Source organism: Miscanthus floridulus, chromosome 19 (assembly GCF_019320115.1).
Source record: "Miscanthus floridulus cultivar M001 chromosome 19, ASM1932011v1, whole genome shotgun sequence".
In the NCBI taxonomy this organism is placed as follows: domain Eukaryota; kingdom Viridiplantae; phylum Streptophyta; class Magnoliopsida; order Poales; family Poaceae; genus Miscanthus; species Miscanthus floridulus.
In genome coordinates this window covers 113,740,616-113,749,164 of record NC_089598.1, presented here as the reverse complement: position 1 = coordinate 113,749,164, position 8,549 = coordinate 113,740,616, and the positions used below count along the sequence as shown (strand labels likewise).

The following is an 8,549-nucleotide window of genomic DNA, read 5'->3' as shown; positions in this document are numbered from 1 at the left end:
GCCAGCGCCCAACGCAACAGCTTGTTCAGCCCCCTTAGGATTTTGTCTTAGATCCGCAACTGGTTGGTATTATTTTCTGATGGTATATACTTCTATTTGTTCATTGCATGATATTCGTGTCATATGCATCACAGATATTATATGTTACACTTTGCACACCCACGAAATCATGTATATGATTTGTTCTCTACACTTTCACTAAAATTGTGAATATGCGGCTTTTCATGCCAAATTGTTGATCCAAAATATACATGCACATATTTAGGGGGCACTACAACAAATCTTCGTACAGTATTAATAACCAGACTTTAGCATCGTCGAGTTCCATCTGCCGTGCGTTCCATTGTTGCCCAAAGTGTCCGACGACCAAAAATATGCACGGTCGTGATCCAGGTCTCACTGTGGTCGCTCGTCACTATGTCTTAGTCCATGGTCCACCCTGCCATCGGATCCGCACCCACCTCCCGCACCCAGCTTATTTCACGTTGCACCCCTCCCTCCCGAACAACCGCCGCATCTGCTAGATTGCTACCCCACGCATCTCGTCGCCGCCGCAATCCTTCACTTCCGAGGGCGCCCCTCTCCCATCCTTACACACCAATGCAGGGGAGGACCCCGGTGACGGTGGCCATGTTGATGCGTGCGCAGCTTGCGATGTGGCCGGGACGAGGGCCCTCTGCGGGTTGCCCTCCGTGCACTGCCGACGACGAGATTGACCATCTGCTGCTCCGCGCTCCGGCGACCAGGCCAGCGGCAGTCGTCCGATGGGTGAATAATGACTGGCCGTGGCTGCCCAAATGAACAGATCTTCATCAGCCTCAACCGTAAGCCATCATCTTTCTCAATGGAATTTTCCTCGATCCTCATCTGCATCTCGAGAAGCCTGCCTTGTTCAATCCCTCGGTATATATGGCACTGTCCCTTGGCAGTTTCAGTCCATGATGTCCTTGCATCCACCATTGCATCAGGGAGCAGAGCACTACTGGGCCTAAGCCCTAGGGTCGATCCATGCCTTCATCTTCCATCCCGTGCAGCAGTAGGACCGGGTTGCCACTGCCTATTTCAGTTATGCAGGTATGTTCCCCAATGTTAGGTTTTGACATTTGATTGTTGTGTTTTTCAGAAGTTATTAATAAGGATAGGTTTAGGTCTCGACTAGAACACTAGATCAGATCATATGGTTTCCTTTCTTTCAAATTTGTACCTGCGATTGTAATTCTACACTTTCCTTCATAGATGTATTGTATGGTTTTCCAAACTTATAGTAAGTCACCAATTACATCTTTTACCAAGACATAATTAAGACACTTGATACCCTCCTGTATTAGCAGTAGCAATAAGTTTGCTACATCAGTACCTTCATATTATTATGATGACTATATTCTTAGGATATATATTTAGTCTTATATTTAAGAGTTAGTGCATTTCCATTGAAGCTACTGCACAACAAGCCTGTACTGTCATACTGATTTTACATGAACATGACTTTGCCATAATTTTACTATCATTCGTTTACTGTCATTACAGTTTGGGCTCTCGGTTCATTATCTCTATACTTCTCTCTTATATATAATTAAACACATTGGCTCGGATCAAGTTGAAGATCCCTGACTATTTCTTTTGAGTAGTGGGTTATCTTTGTCGTCTATGAGATTCAATGTTTAGGATGTCTTATTATGGCATCTTTAACAAAGGGAATTTTGTTTGTAGATTGCATCTATCTAGGAAAATTTGCCACGTGCCTCTGCTAGTCTGCTGTTCTTATAGTCTGGAAGCAATGTAAGGTTTGTTGCTTCTGCAGAATTCAGTTAATAGTACAATAAGCTTCCAATGCTTCAGATTATTGCTTCTAATCCGTATTCAGATAATGCATCATGTTTCAGTTTTCCTTGCACAATTCCTTGCCTGAACCTCTGTGTTATCATGTTTCAGATTATTCTAGATAATTGTTGCTTCTAATCCGTATTCAGATAATGCATCATGTTTCAGCTTCCATGCCAAATTCCTTGAACCTTTGTGTTCTCATGTTTCAGGCATTAACTTCATCGAAGGGGATAGGTATCATAGATATATCAGCCTATATAATGTTGCTTCAACAAGTAATTTTTCTTTTACCATGCAGTAAAGGTTAGTTTCCAAATTTTATTCTTGCTTCAGATGAGTATTTCCTTAAGTTTGTGCAGAGTCTAATTTTACCAATGTGCTTTGTTTCGAAGAGCAGCTGTGCTCAGTTTATTGGAAAAACACTTATTACCCATCTTGTTATATTCTTTTAATAATGGGTATATATATATATATATATATATATATATATATATATATATATATATATATATATATATATATATATATATATATATATATATATATATATATATATATATACAAGGTAACAAATTCCATTCCTTAAGATCTTGCAATTTGACATCAGTTCATTTAAGTATTAACTGGATATTATTTTGTTTGGGTCATGTATAGTTTTCATATTGAAGTAACTACAGGCTTCTGCTTGTTGACAAGAACAAGCTATCGGAGGACAATGTTGCAGAGGGTCTCCAGATGAAGATCAGTATTTTAGTTATATAGTAGTACGGGTGGTACGGTGTTCACCATCAAACATAGCTTATTGCTGCTAATTCTTTGTAATAGGAATGGTCCTTAGGTTAGGCACGGTTAGTTTCATGGTTAGCTGTTTTTTTCTATTTCTCACAAAAATACATCGTCATGTATTGATAAAATGGATAAATAATAATTGTTTGCTGTTGCAAGTTTATTAGTTGTATTTTTCCATTTATGAAAAATATTTAATTGTATATTGTATCAAGTGGTGGCTGGTGATATGGATAAGTAGCCAATGTGAAAAAATTATCAATGTGTAACTGGCCAAAAATAGTATTAGTTACAAAAAAACTGTGGTCGTTATTACTAAAACATGGTCGTTAGTGCCTCATGATAGATGGTGTAAAAAAATTAACGATGGAAAATGTGGTCGTTGTTAGAAATGTGGTTGTTACAAGTCTAGTATCAACGACCATGTATTGTTTGGTTGTTGAAAAGTTAACGACGGGAAATATCATGTGGTCATTCATTGTACTATCGACGTAGCTTTTAACGACCATATACTACCCCAGATCAGGACATCACTGTCAGTTCAAAAACCCCCTTCACTGCCGAATTTTGAACCGACAGTGGCATACCGGCAGTGATGGGGGGTTGACATCACTGCTGGTTTCCAAGAACCGACATTGATCTACAGGAAACAGTATCGGTTTCTGGCTCCACCCGGCAGTATCCAGTTGAACAACACTGCCGGTTTATAGAACCAACTGACAGTGATGGTTACTTCAACAGTGTCGGTTCTTGGCTCAAGCCGACAGTGTTGAGCAAGCCTACACTGTCGGCTTGTGTCTCAAGCCGGCAGTGTTGAGTAAGCCATCACTGTCAGTTCATGACTCAAGCCGGCTGTGTTGGTCAAGCCATCACTGCCGGCTAGTGGCTCAAACCGACAGTGTTGTCTTCAGCAACACTGCCGGTTTGGATTTCAAGTCGACAGTGATGGCTCAACCAACACTGCCGGCTCATGCCATAAACCGGTAGTGCCCTCTTTACCATTACTGTCGATTTTGTGCTAACTGGCAGTGATCTCTTTTTCGTATTTTACTGTTTTATAATTTATTTTATTTTTTAGTGGAACCGGGTTTCGCTTTATATTCGATACTGAACCCTAAACCTGAAACCCTAAACCCTACCCTAGATCAGGACATCACATAGACGACATTACAAATGTTACTGTTATAGGTCCATCAACATTAAACCCTACATAGATGATAGGTCCATCAACATTAAATATTACAAATGTTACTGTTACAGTTCAAATGTATTTATGAAGCTCTCGATCTCTTAAAATAAAAAAGAAATTACAATAGTCTAGCGAGCCACTTTGGCCTGCACTGCGCCTTGTACTTCACGGACTGTGCAATGGAGAATGTTCCTTTTTTTCAAGCACTCCGATATGATGAAGGCTGCTAGCTCCGATGACAGTGCTATGACCTCCATTTCTAACAACCTATTGTGTTTAAATTTCTTACGCTGTCATTCAAAAAAACTATTTCGAAAGGCAGAAATATTAGAGAAACAAGTAGATCATTTTGTTGAATTAACAGATATAAATGAAATGGAGATTATACACACCAAAGCATCTGTCGCCTCCGATTTTACGCCGAGGTAGCGAAGCATTGCCCACATTATGTAGAACCCGCATTCATTGTTTCCCGCCGGCTGGTCTAGGGTCTCCAATTGCATTGGTGCAACCTGGAATGGGACCTTCGTCCCACCAACCATTCTTGCTAGGACACTGTGCCACATTATAAAGTGTGAAAAGGGGCAACATTAGAATATGCTATGTGTGATTAGAAAATAATATGTTATTAGGTTCGCTTACGCATTAAGCACTTCGACTAGGGGATCGAGCAAAGAAAGTGGCTTTTTCTTCGAGTCCCACACCATGTGTCGGGTTCATAAACCCAGGGTCCCTCATGGACTGACTTCTCAACAAGGGCTCGGCCCAACGGACAACGTTGCAAGCAACGCACAACTCATGGGCCAGCCCAAATACCTAGACTGCAGGCCAGACAGACGACCCAATCTCCGACCGGAAGGCCTAGCCAAGGGGGTACGGCGTTAGCTTCCAACTCCGGCCCACCTCTCCGATCGGAGTGCTCGCCTTGGTCTCTAGCCTGCCTTCGGACGGTCTCTCCGATCGGAAGGCCTGGCCAAAACGCCACTTCCGACTCTGGCCCGCTTCTCCGAACGAGAATGCGCTGGACCCCTGCCTACAGCTCCTCTTCGACTGGCGCAATCAGAGCCGACTGGGACCAACCAACCGGGGATGCCCGCTCGGTAGGAACCAAGAAACAGACAGAGAAAGTAAGGCAGGGCACTCAAAGTCAACCGTAATACCAAGGACCGAACCCTGTACACCTGTAGGACAGTACCCTGCGACCTCCCTAGCATGACAGAACACAAGCAATGTTGTAGGCACCGATATTTTCCTCTACAGTGTTGTGGGCGCCATAAACTCCCATACCAGACAAATACGGTAAGGCTCCCCTATGTGCCTCTGAGGCATCGACAGTGTTGTGGGCGCCGGCATTTATCGTAGCAAGCGAACATGGTAAAACCCCTCACATGTCTCTAGGCCTCAACAGTATAGCAAGTACCGACATCTGCCATACCTAAACAAGACAACGTAACCCCCACGTGCATCTGACATTCAACAGTATTGTAGGCGCCTACCAACGTCTTGTACCCACCGGCATGGGCAGTAAGACTTAGCAGCAAACGTACTCCCTCCCACTCACTTGTAAGGCCATCTCCTTCATCTATAAAAAGGGATGCGCTCTCTTCCAACATTTAGGTTCATTCAGATCGATCAAGTTCACTAGGACACAGCAAGAGAACCACCAGGTTCAAACCACGAGCACACGCTTGAACACTTAGCTCATAGCGGAGCTCCCATCACTCTCGGCCCTTCTAACTAGAGTCTGACCAGACCTCTTGTACCCCCCATCTTTCTCCTTCTCATTTGTAACCCTGCTACAAACTTCGAGCACCTGGGCTCAGGAATAAAGTCACCGACTGACCCAAACTGGACGTAGGGCATGTTGCCTGAACCAATATAAACCCTGTGTCATTGAGTGCTAGGCCACCTCCGATCACAACGTACGACAAAACTACAAATATTTACGTGTTGGTCACTTTCTGCACCGACACCATGATATGATTTCTTTTAATATCGACAACAATGAAGATGAAATGGTTGTTGCAATCACAAAACCCTAGTTGACGAATAATTGTAACTACAAAAAACAAGCTTAAAAATAAGAGCAGAGAACACATACTCGTAGTTGTAGGCTAGAAGTATTTCAGTTTTATTACTCATCTTGAAATTTTTGAAAATGGCAGTCAGTGTCTCCGTCAGATCTTCCACTTTATTTTCATGAATGCCTCCGCATGTTCTCTCGTTGACTAGCTCGAGGTCTAGGAAAGACATATGAGTGTACTTTGTTTTGAAGCAATATTTTGCTACACGCATGCATAATTCATGGGGAATGTGCAGTCGTTCACTATTTGTGTATCGAGAGAGTAGTTAATTATAATATCATGCAAGTAGGGTACTTACATAGTCCACAACGTCAACATTTGTGTATCAAGATCGCATCTCTGGAATAGCTGAAACAAGTGATCCCAACTGACAAAGTGCTTCTCTTTATTAGGATAATGGAAAACATGCAGTGGGCGGATAATATATTTGAAACCCGCCTGCCCCGTCTCAAGTGCTTGGGCCATGTAATAATCATGCAAGTCACACATATATGTTGTCAAATTTTTATACTCCTCATCCACCAAGAAATTGCCTCTTTGAAACCGCATTATCGATCTTGTTGTCTCATATAGTGAATCATAATAGATGTTCGCGGCATCATCCTTGCTTAATCCGGGGTTGTCTTTGACAATCTTGTTTATCTTCCTTTGATCTCATGGTGTATTTCTTCGACTCTTAATTGATTGTGCTTACTCTTCGTTTGCCTATTGAATTCGGACTGCACCCTCCACTTAGGCAGATGCGCAAATAGATTCCAGAATCTAACTTTGTCTTCCTTGGAGGCTACTTCTGGCTTTTGTTGGTTCATCAAGTTTGTAACGCTGCCACACATCGTCCTTTTCTTTTTTTGTTGGTCCACTTTGGGCGCATTAGCGACCAAATTCGAGGACCTTTTCTGTGACTACGAGGATGCCTTAGATCTTGTTTTGGGCTGTTGTGGAGGAGGAGGATGAGAATTATGTTTTCTTGGGGGTGATGAAGAGGGAGGATGAGGAGGAGGAGTCTTCTCTTTTCTTGGGGCTGATGAAGATGGAGGATGAGGAGGATGAGAAGGAGATTTCTGTCTTCTTGGGGGTGATGGCAAGTAACCAGGGAAGGTAGTGTGATCTCCTCTGTTAGGAGATGGTGAGTGATCATCTCTGGGAGATGAAGATTCATCGTTGTTGAAAGCTCTAGTTTGGTTTTGGTGAATTGATGAAACCCTAAGTGCTAACCTAGTTTATCAAGTGATCATGAGATAGGTAGCACACTCCAAGTGGTGAAGCAAATGAAGATCATAACATGATGATGATCAAGTGCTTGGACTTGGAAAGAAGAAAGAGAAAAACAAAAAGCCCAAGGCAAAGGTATAAACCATAGGAGCTATTTTGTTTTGGTGATCAAGACACTTAGTGAGTATGATCACATTTAGGATCGATAGCCATACTATTAAGAGGGGTGAAACTTGTATTAGAATACAGTTATCAAAGTACCACTAGATGCTCTAACTCATTGCATATGCATTTAGGATCTAGTGGAGTGCTAACACCCTTGAAAATATTTGTGAAAATACGCTAACACATGTGCACAAGGTGATACACTTGGTGGTTGGCACATTTGATCAAGGGTGGTGAAGTTTAGGTGCAAGGGTAAGTAACTCCACCGGTGCGCCCGTAGAGTGCGGACAGTCTGACGGTGCCACCGGCGCAATAGACAGAAAAGACGGAGGTCACTAGGAGTGACCAGATGCTGGCCATGGTTGGACCGGCACGTCTAGTCAGCTGTATCAGTGAAGACGCTGGCGTCGGTCAAACGACCGGCCGCTGGGTCGCTCTACAACCGAACGCTGGTAGGGTGCATCCGGTCAGTGCTGACGCACGCTGATGTGAGGCGCATAGGGGAGACGTTGATTTACCAGACGCTGGGTGAGTCCGATCGGGCATGACCGGATGCGTCCGGTCGAGAAAATTCGTGTTTGGAACCTTACTGGAAACGACTGGACGCTGAGGTCCAGTGTCCGGTCACCCTCTAACTGACGCGTCCGGTCAACTGATGACCGTTGAAATCTGACAAACAGTATTTGAAGCAGGGGACACATGGGGTGAATCACGTGACCGGATGCTGAGGGCCAGCGTCCGGTCGATCGGACCGGAGCGTCCGGTCACCCCGCGTTATGCCCAGTGAAGGGGTATAACGGCTCTATTTCATGGGGGCTTCTATTTAAGCCCCATGGCCGGTTGAAGCTCACACCTTTGGCCATTTTCATTAACATAGCAACCTTGTGAGCTTACCCAAAGCCCTCTCACTCATCTCCATCATTGATTCATCATCTTTGTGAGATTGGGAGAGAATCCAAGTGCATTGCTTGAGTGTTTGCATCTAGAGGCACTTGTTGTTCATGTTTCGCTGCAAGTTTCGCTTGTTACTCTTGGTGGTTGCCGCCACCTAGTTGGCTTGGAGCAGCGAGGATCATTGAGCGGAGGGTGGTGATTGTCTCCGGCTTCGATCGTGGTGATTGTGAGGGGTTCTTGACCTTTTCCCGGTGGAGAGCCAAAAGGTACTCTAGTGGATTGCTCATGGCTTGTGTGATCCTCATCTTGTGTTGGTTGTGCGGCACCCTATTGAGGGTTTGGCGTGTGAAGCCAATTAGCACGTGAACCTCCAAGTGAGTGAATCGCCACAACGA

At 43.8% G+C, this 8,549-nt stretch overlaps 1 long non-coding RNA gene across 1 annotated transcript; it reads left to right on the top strand.

The window, feature by feature from the left end:
- Positions 1-519: 519 nt before the first annotated feature.
- On the top strand, positions 520-1,777 carry LOC136526894 (uncharacterized). Its single transcript, XR_010776620.1, has 3 exons — positions 520-824; positions 969-1,074; positions 1,711-1,777. It is a non-coding gene; the product is annotated as an uncharacterized lncRNA (long non-coding RNA).
- Positions 1,778-8,549: the final 6,772 nt, after the last annotated feature.